This window comes from Pteronotus mesoamericanus, unplaced genomic scaffold, assembly GCF_021234165.1.
Source record: "Pteronotus mesoamericanus isolate MK-2021 breed Mesoamerican mustached bat unplaced genomic scaffold, CSHL_Meso_final contig_98, whole genome shotgun sequence".
Classification (NCBI taxonomy): Eukaryota; Metazoa; Chordata; class Mammalia; order Chiroptera; family Mormoopidae; genus Pteronotus; species Pteronotus mesoamericanus.
In genome coordinates, this window is record NW_026555295.1 from 4,937,360 (window position 1) to 4,946,046 (window position 8,687).

The following is an 8,687-nucleotide window of genomic DNA, read 5'->3' on the forward strand; positions in this document are numbered from 1 at the left end:
TCTGTACTATGACTGCCCCCTCCCCACCTCACCCAAGCACGAGAAATGGTCAAAAGACCGGTGAAAAGAACTATACTTTGAACCATATTTCCTAAAGTATTTACATATAAATGTATTCAACTGCCAGAAAGTTTTGAGCTTAGTTATCATAATTCTCATGACTTGATCCAGGTACAAACTCCCCTTCTCTCTATCGGTTCTGTTTTCTATTTTTTCTCTCTATTTTAACTACCTTAGTACTCGTGTGCTTTTGAATGCGTGTGTTTATTATAATTCACCTTAAGGGCTTCTTGTGGAATATAAATTATGAAGACATAAAAGTAAACATAGAATAATCTTCTTTCATGCATATATTTACAAACCCATAAACTCTCAGGAAGAGTGAATTGGATTTTAAAACATTGAGAATTACTTTTACTGGGCTTTTCTTTGCCCAGTTTATTCATCTATTTTGGCCAAAGGAACCATATAAAGTATGTCAAAATCAGATCAACTGCTGGCTACACAACTAACTAGAAAGTAAAATTACTGACTCAAACAGAGCACGACCGACTCAATCATGCCTTAGGGAACAGACCCTTGAAATCACAATTTCACAAGTCTTTTTCTGAGGAATTACTCAGTGCCTAGTTCTTGGAGTATTCCTTCTCTGCGCTCTTGCAACCCTTGGTACATACAAGTCTCTATACATCATTGTATAGAATCTGTGTGTATTTTCTCTGTTCCCATTTGTCTTTACAAACTGTGAGCTTCCTGAAGGTAGACCTGGGTCTCATTTTTCTTTTTAATATCCAATGTTTCCAGTAATGACTGACATGTAATTAGTTTAACTGAGTACATAGTTTTGTGGATTAATAATTTGGTGTGCTGTACAAAATCTTAGACAATACCATCTTGATTGCAAGGAGATTATAATATATTTGTGGTATTAGTACTGACTTACCTGAAATAAGCAGAATAGAATGAATCCATAGTATTGCTGTCTACATAACACATTTGGTTTCACAAGCTCACTAAAGCCAGTTAAGTTTATTTAGGCCACCCAGTAACACATATTTGTGCTTATTGAGAAACATTTTGTAGCATATGAAAAATACTCTAGATGCTTAATTAATCTTTCTTACAAACTTTGCACATTTTCTGCTCATGTACTTGTGCCAAGAAGACTCCACATGTGCATTCTGACTTTCCCCCAAATAAAATTTTCCAAATTCTTTTAAAAAAATGCTTAACCCACTATGTTCAGATGAAAGAAGTAGAAAATGGAGTGGACCAGCTTTATCTAATTTTCTAAATTGAATAAAATGAAAAACAAATAAATGGATGATGAAAAGCAATGTATGTCTGATTCACTTGGCTTTCCTGTTGGTCAAGCCACTCAGGTAATTCAGTTGGGCAGGCTTAAATTCCTTGCACATTTTGCTTTCAAGATCAGGCAGAATGGCCTGCCATCCACCGGGCAGCCCATGGCAAAGAGAGCCACACAAACCATAAACAAAGGAATGCTGAGTGGAGCTATCATTGGCTTGGGTATCTGAGAGCAGAGAAACACAGGCAGAGTTATAAAGAGATTATGTGGCCCTGGATATCGCAAACGCAATGTAGACTGTTTCCTCCTCACTAAAATGAGGCAATGCAAAGATACCTCAGTGAAAAAAGGCAATTAGTGGTAGGGAATGAAGTTCCTTACTTTTCTTTCCCCGTTCTCTCCCTCCCAATCATTTCAAGTCTCCCTTGGGTCCAATTTGGGAATTCTTGCAAAGGCTAAAGTCCAGCAGTTTAACAGCTATTAAACACGGTCATAAAAGTGAAGACGCCGCCTGTGAGTTGGGCTCTTGGTAGCGTCAGAGGAATATGGCAAACAGCACAACGCTTTTGCTGAAAGGGAATAATAGAAGAAATAAAGGGAGGGGTTGTGGATAAACCAGACTGGGACTGGATGATGACAACCAGTGGAGCATACGAACTCACTTTGGTATTGCTATTTAGTACCTGTGAAGTCTACCATTATGCATTATTAAATTCATGTATTATTGAATCATGAATCCTTGTTCCCTGATAAGAAATGGAGATGATTTCTTAGTTTAAATGAAAGCCCTGCCTCCTTATTTAAATAAAAATGCGTTACTGGCTGCCTAGCATGCTAATCAGAAGACTGCATTAAGCAGGTAGGACTCTACGAATTAAAAAATAATGAAACAAGACTTTTCAGCCAGACATTGTTCCCTCGCCTGCTTTTCATGACAGCGGATTTCCTACTTGGAGTTGATAAGACAACGGCAAATGAAGATAACAACATGAGAGGGAAATCATTCACTCTAATGGGCTCCACCTGTGCAGACTTCAGCTCATTTACATGGCTGCAGAAAAATTAGAAATCATGCGGCAATTAGTCTGTTCTAGATTATGCAGTGTGTCAACTGATACCACTCAGGAGAGCACTAGTGCTAAAATGGTTTCAGAAGATAAATCTACTCTCCTATACAAACAGTTTTAATTACCTGGAAAACGACATTGCCTATTGAGAAATCTCCATTGTGAACCTGGGCTGCTCTCCTACTATTGGAATCAGATGTTGGGGCATTCCAGTGTTTATGTAATTGACTCATATAATATTTGATGACTTGTTGAGACTGAAATTGGGCTTTTTGGTCAAGTCCTCAATTGTTCATCAAAAACCTCTTTAATGTCTCCCTCAGAGTTGATCAGGGAAGAGATGTGTTGGGGTTGTTTTTTGTTTGTTTGTTTGTTTTTTGTTTGTTTTTTTTATGCTTCTGTTTACTACTTAGCTCTCATAGGCCTGTACAAATCTGATAATTTATTATAAAATAATTTCAAATATAAAGCTGGAATCAACAGATCTACCTACTGTGAATAATTCCTTATGAATGAAAAGTTAAGACCTTTAAGATTTTTGGATTCTTACTCAACAGAGTAGGATAAAATTTTTCTATTCATTTTGGCCTTGAAGTATATTTTTAACTTTCTTAAAAACCATGAAAGTATCTAGAGAAATAATATTCATGAAAATCCAGGTTTTGCATTTATAAGAGATTGCTTAAAGGTATTGTTTTGATTTGCTTGTGTATAGAAATGTTTGTGTATTCACACCCATTTTATTTAGTCATTATTTTTTCCTATTTTTAGTCATTAATGTTTTACTGGGTTTGGGGGTAATGCAATAACCCAAAGTTAATGGAGGCATCCAGGAAGAGAAAGTTTTGGTTCTTGGGTAGAGGTAAACTCTTGGGGTTGTCTTCTGCCTGTACTTTTAGGGAAGAGAGCATCATGGGCTCTTTTGGAAAATAGCAGGTAAGCACTTAGCATTGTCCACTACAGGCTGCTCCCAAAGCAAACAAAAAGTGGCTTCTGGTCCGTGGACAGGAATGGGAGTAGCACATGCCTTAAAAGGCAGGCAATGTGCACCTTCAGGGACAAAAGGAAGGCCCCTCTTCCCTATAGGTAGAGAAGGCACTCCTCTAACCTAGTGGGATTTCAGCCAGGGTAACCTCTTCTGGCCCAGAGAATTTTCCAAATTTGTTCTCTGAGATCAAGTTCCAAGATTCCAATTCTGACTAAAAATACGGTCTCCAGGGACACTTCACATGGAACTTTAGGGACAGGTTTTCACTTTTTGTCTCAGAAGCATTAGTCTAGTGAGGTTTCCTTCAACACAAGACTTCCAAGGACATATATATTTAGCAAACATTTCTATAGCCCCTTCCTGAACAACAAAATGAAAACAATACGCTAAAGATTCTGCAGTAAAGAAACTTGTTGAACCCTACATTTTCTAGATTTATCTGAGCACGAAAAATACTCCTCCCCACCCTTTTTGTAATGGAGCACTCATTCACATCCAAGATCCAAAAGAACAACTTTAGGTCATACTCCTGCAGTGCGAGATTAAATTGCCAGAGCAGGCTTTGCCTATGGACAGAACACTAAGATGTTAGGGTCACAGCTTGTGGTGCCGGAGAGGACAGAAGCCACTTCACTGGCTGGGTAGATTTTCTGAATCCTTTGGCTTATTCCAAGGGCGATTTTCTCCCATCTCAACATCCACGTGCACACACATACACGTACAGGCACACACTCAAACACAGGCACAGACACGGACACACATAGCCCCACTTACACCAGGTCCAACACAATTTTGCAACTGAGGTTCCTTATGTGAGCCACTGACACAGAAAATGTTCTGAGCAACAATTTTCTCATGTTCTCAAGGCTGGGACTTAATCAGTACCATTCTAGATGCCTAGGAAAGAAGTTAATTCATTACCCACAATGAATATGTTAAGGCACTAGGGCATAATTCTCTCCTAGAACCAGAGTACAGTGACACCCTGGCAATATTTTTAGGACAATATATTTTTTCCTGGTAATACCTCTTCTTACATTACTTCACCTTCCCTGAAAGAGAATATGAAATGTCTCATGATATAGAATCAAAGAATGATGGACCTTTTAGTCTGGGCAGGATCTCAGAGACAGCGCAGTGCCTCGCCTCCTTTTACAGGCAGGGACAGTAAAATGCATGGGGATACCCTAAGCTGCTGTGGGTGACAAACTGAATCAAGGATGGGACAGGCTCTTTGGACCCAAGGATGGAGTTTGTTCTGCCACATCCGAGTACTCTGTGGGGGCTGGAGCCATGATTCTTGGCTTTGCTGTCACCCAGGGTCCTACCAGGGAGGAGAAGGTGGGTCCCATTCAAAAGAGTCCTAGGCACAAACATGTGAGTTCATCACCTCAGAAATGTATGTCACACAGCACCCTTAAACTCACTCGGAGAGCGACACTGACAGCACTGAGAACAAGGAGCCAGAATGTCCTTAGGGGAACTGTGAATGTCCTAGGAGACAGTAAGAAACTGGGTGAAAGGCAAGTGAGTCAGTACATTGTGGAACTGCGGTCCCTCAAGGAGCATGAGCGTGCGAACTTGTCCTGGAGGTGAGAAGTTCCCTTCCCCGCGCTAACATGGCAGCAGTCATCCTGTTTCTAGGGAGATGTTTACAAACAGAGTTCCAGCTTGAGAGTGTGAGCATACACAGGGAAGGGGAGTCTGAACTCAGGCTGGGGTCTCCAAGCATTCTCCCATACAGAAGGATTCTCCTCAGAGCCCTCGGGGCAAGTCGACATTAAAAAAGCAACACAACAGCAGCTACACTTTATGCTTCTTGGTGCATTTATTTGATGGAATATGAAATATTACCCAATCACTAAAAAGGATGGTGATTCTTAAAATACTAGAATTGGATTGAGAAATATTTTTAAGCATAAGAACAATGGAAAGAAAGAAAATATCTATGTATTTGATTACATAGCATGTAAACTATCTGTGTGTTAGAAAATGCAACAGAATCAAAGGCAATCTGAAGTGACCTGTCATCGATATAATAGGCACAAGTTTTAACACCTTGTTTAGGGTGGGAAGAAAGGTACCCGTGCTTTTGGAATAGGTAGCACTAGCCACATTAGCTATACATAATCCCTGTGGAAATTTGTTCTTGGCCACGGATGTTCTTTGCTCTTTAAATCTCCTGAGGTGACACATGTGTCCTCCCACAGTTTCTGTGAGCCACTGTTGATTACAGTTATTGGATCATCTCCACGGGCTGCAGTGATATTTATAGCACATTTCATAACATCAAAGGGCTTCTCCTTTTCACCTGCTAACTCTTATCGTCATTTCCTCAGTTACTTCAGTGTAGGCACTTGTAGTGACCTCAAAATTTGCATTTAACACCCAGAGTGACACCCTGCTGCAGGCCCAGTGCCAATACTCACACCCCTTTTTTTAGTCGTTTTCTATCAAAGGGTCTGCAGAATACATTAAATGGCAGAGCTGATATAACAGATAAAGCCATGTCTTTGAAAACACACTAGGATTAATGAGCAGGACTGGCTGAGGGAGTTCCCAGTGTGCTGCCCAGAATATGCAGTATATCCCGCCATGCATACCAGTTCCCACTGTCTAGGAGAGGAGTATAGCACTCAAAACACGGGACAAAATTAGCAAGGGGACTATCCGCTGTAAGCCCAAGGAAGCTCAGTCCTTCGTCTTCTGTAACTCTGCTCTCTCCATTGGTGATCTCATCCTGAATTATGGCTCTGAATACCAGAAAGTGATGACTACTTGGAAATGTATGTCTCCAGCCCAGACTTGTCCCCTGAACTCCAGACTCATATATCCAACTGCTGGTTGACATCTCCACTTGGAAGTCTAATAATCATCACAGACTTTCAGGTCCCAAATGGAACTCCTGATCTCATACACACACTCCTTCCCTATCTCAAAAAATGGCAATTCCATTCTTCCAGTTGCTCAGACCTCTCTTTGTCTTACCCCCATCTCTGTTTGAGCAGGAAATCCTGTTGGTTATTATCTTCAAAATATACCCACAATCTGACCATTTCTCACCACTTACCCTGCATCTTCCCTGGTCTAAGCCGCCATCATCAATCACTTCAATAATTGCAATGGTCTCTAACTGACCTCCCTGACTTTGCCTTTGATATCCATAGTTCATGCTCATCTTAGCAGCCAGAATCTGTCATGTCAGACCTGTAACAAAGGCTTGCTCTGTTTCTCAGAAGAAAAGCTCAGATCCTCACAATGGCCAGAAGACCTTACTGGTCTACCTCTTTCACAGAATTTTATAATCCCCTCCATTTTACTTGCTTCACGCAAGCTATACTAAGCTCCTTGATTATTTTTTTTTTTTAAACACACAAGGCATGCTTCCACCTTGGGGATTTTTTTTTTAATTTGTTTGTTTTTTCTTTGTCTTGGAGGGGTTTTTCAATTAGCAATAATCATGCCTCATATAAATCTCATTGGCTATGATACTACCACTTTGCAAAGCTAGAGGGATTTTTTTTTTTAATTTGTCTTTTCCTTTTCTTGGATCATTCTTCCTTCATATAGCTGAGTGACTAACTTTCTCATCTCCCTTAAGACTCTGCTTAAATGATACCTTCTCAGTGAGGTCTTCCACAGACTTTATTTAACATTGTAACCTTCATCTTGATATTCCCTATTCTTTCTTAACTTTTCTCCATAGCACTTATTCTATGTAAAATTATAACTTTACCTATTTATTCTCAGTTTCTCTAAAATGTTACCACAATGAAGGTAGAGATTTTTGTCTCAATTTTCCTACTGCTGTAAATTCAGTGGCTAGAATAGTGCCTGGAACATTAAAAAAAGTATTTGTTGAGTGAGTAAAGGAAGGAGAAAAACATTTACATATATGTTTATTCATATAAGATTATATGGTCACATAAGGTACATGGTCTTACCTAGATGTACAGATAATGGGAACTATAATTTAGCTGTGTGCCCAGAAAGGAGAGTAAAACTAGATAGTGGGTGACAAAAGCAGTCTTTATGAAATATCATTAGATCATATATATTGATGAGACACATTAAGTCTCTGATAGATCCTGAATAGGCAACTCATAGAAGAGAAAATCTAAAAAGTTAGTAAACATACAAAAAGAATGTGTAATCTCAGTATTAAAAATAAGAGTGCAAATTTAAACAAGGCACTATTTCTAGGAAGTTCTTTTCCAGTTTGCTGAGAGTTTTTTAAATGAATAGTTGTTAAATTTTGTCATTTTTTTCCTGCACTTACTGTAATAATCATATGGGCTTTTTCCTCCTTTAGTTTGTTAATACTACTAATTGACTTTCAACTGTTAAAACAACCTGCATTCCTAAGAGAAAGTACACTTGGTCATGATGTATTATCCTTTTTGTATATTTGCTAATTTGTAAAAGGATTTTTGTGTCCACAGTTGTGAGAGATAGGGTCTGTAATTTTCTTTGATTTTAATATCCTTACCAGGTTTTGGCCTTGGAGAAATTGAAGTGTTCCCTCCTGGGCTATTTTCAAGAATTCATGTATACTTAGTATTATTTCTTCCGTGAGCATTGGCTACGATTCACCAGTGAAACCATTCAAACTTTAGGTTTTCTTTGAGGCGATTTTTAAAAAATTAATTAATTTATTTTTTTCAAATATATTTGTCTCTGCCTTCCCCCCACACCTTCCCTTGTCCCCTCCCCTCTTCCTCCCTCAACCCTTCCCCTTTGGTTTTGTCCATGAGTCCTTGCTATATGTTCCTTGACTTGCCCTTTCCCTTCCTTTCCCCCCCACCCCTCGCCCCTCCTTCCCTCTTGTCTCTGTTCGTTTCCTTTCCTTTCAGTGTTGCTGGTCTTATTTTCCGTGCATCTTTGGATTGTTGGTTAGGTTCTGCTTACAGGTGAGATCATATGGTATTTGTCTTTCGCCCCCTGGCTTATTTCACTTAGCATAATGCTCTCGAGTTCCATCCACGCTGTTGCGAAGTTTAGTAGTTCTTTTTTTCTTTCTGCTGCGTAGTATTCCATTGTGTAAATGTTCCATGGTTTTTTGATCCAAGCATCTACTGATGGGCATTTAGGTTGTTTCCAGCACTTGGCTATTGTAAATTGTGCTGCTACGAACATTGGGGTGCATAGGTTCTTTTGAATTGGCGTTTTGGGATTCTAAGGACATATTCCCAGCAGGGGAATCACTGGATCAAAAGGCAGGTCCATTTTCAGCTTTTTGAGGAAATTCCACACTGCTTTCCACAGTGGCTGCACCAGTCTGCATTCCCACCAACAGTGGACTAGGGTTCCCTTTTCTCCACAG

The 8,687-nt window shown here is 39.6% G+C and overlaps 1 pseudogene; it reads right to left on the reverse strand.

Moving 5' to 3' along the window:
• Nucleotides 1–6,791: 6,791 nt before the first annotated feature.
• LOC129081414 (uncharacterized) lies at nt 6,792–6,873 on the reverse strand (annotated as a pseudogene).
• Nucleotides 6,874–8,687: the final 1,814 nt, after the last annotated feature.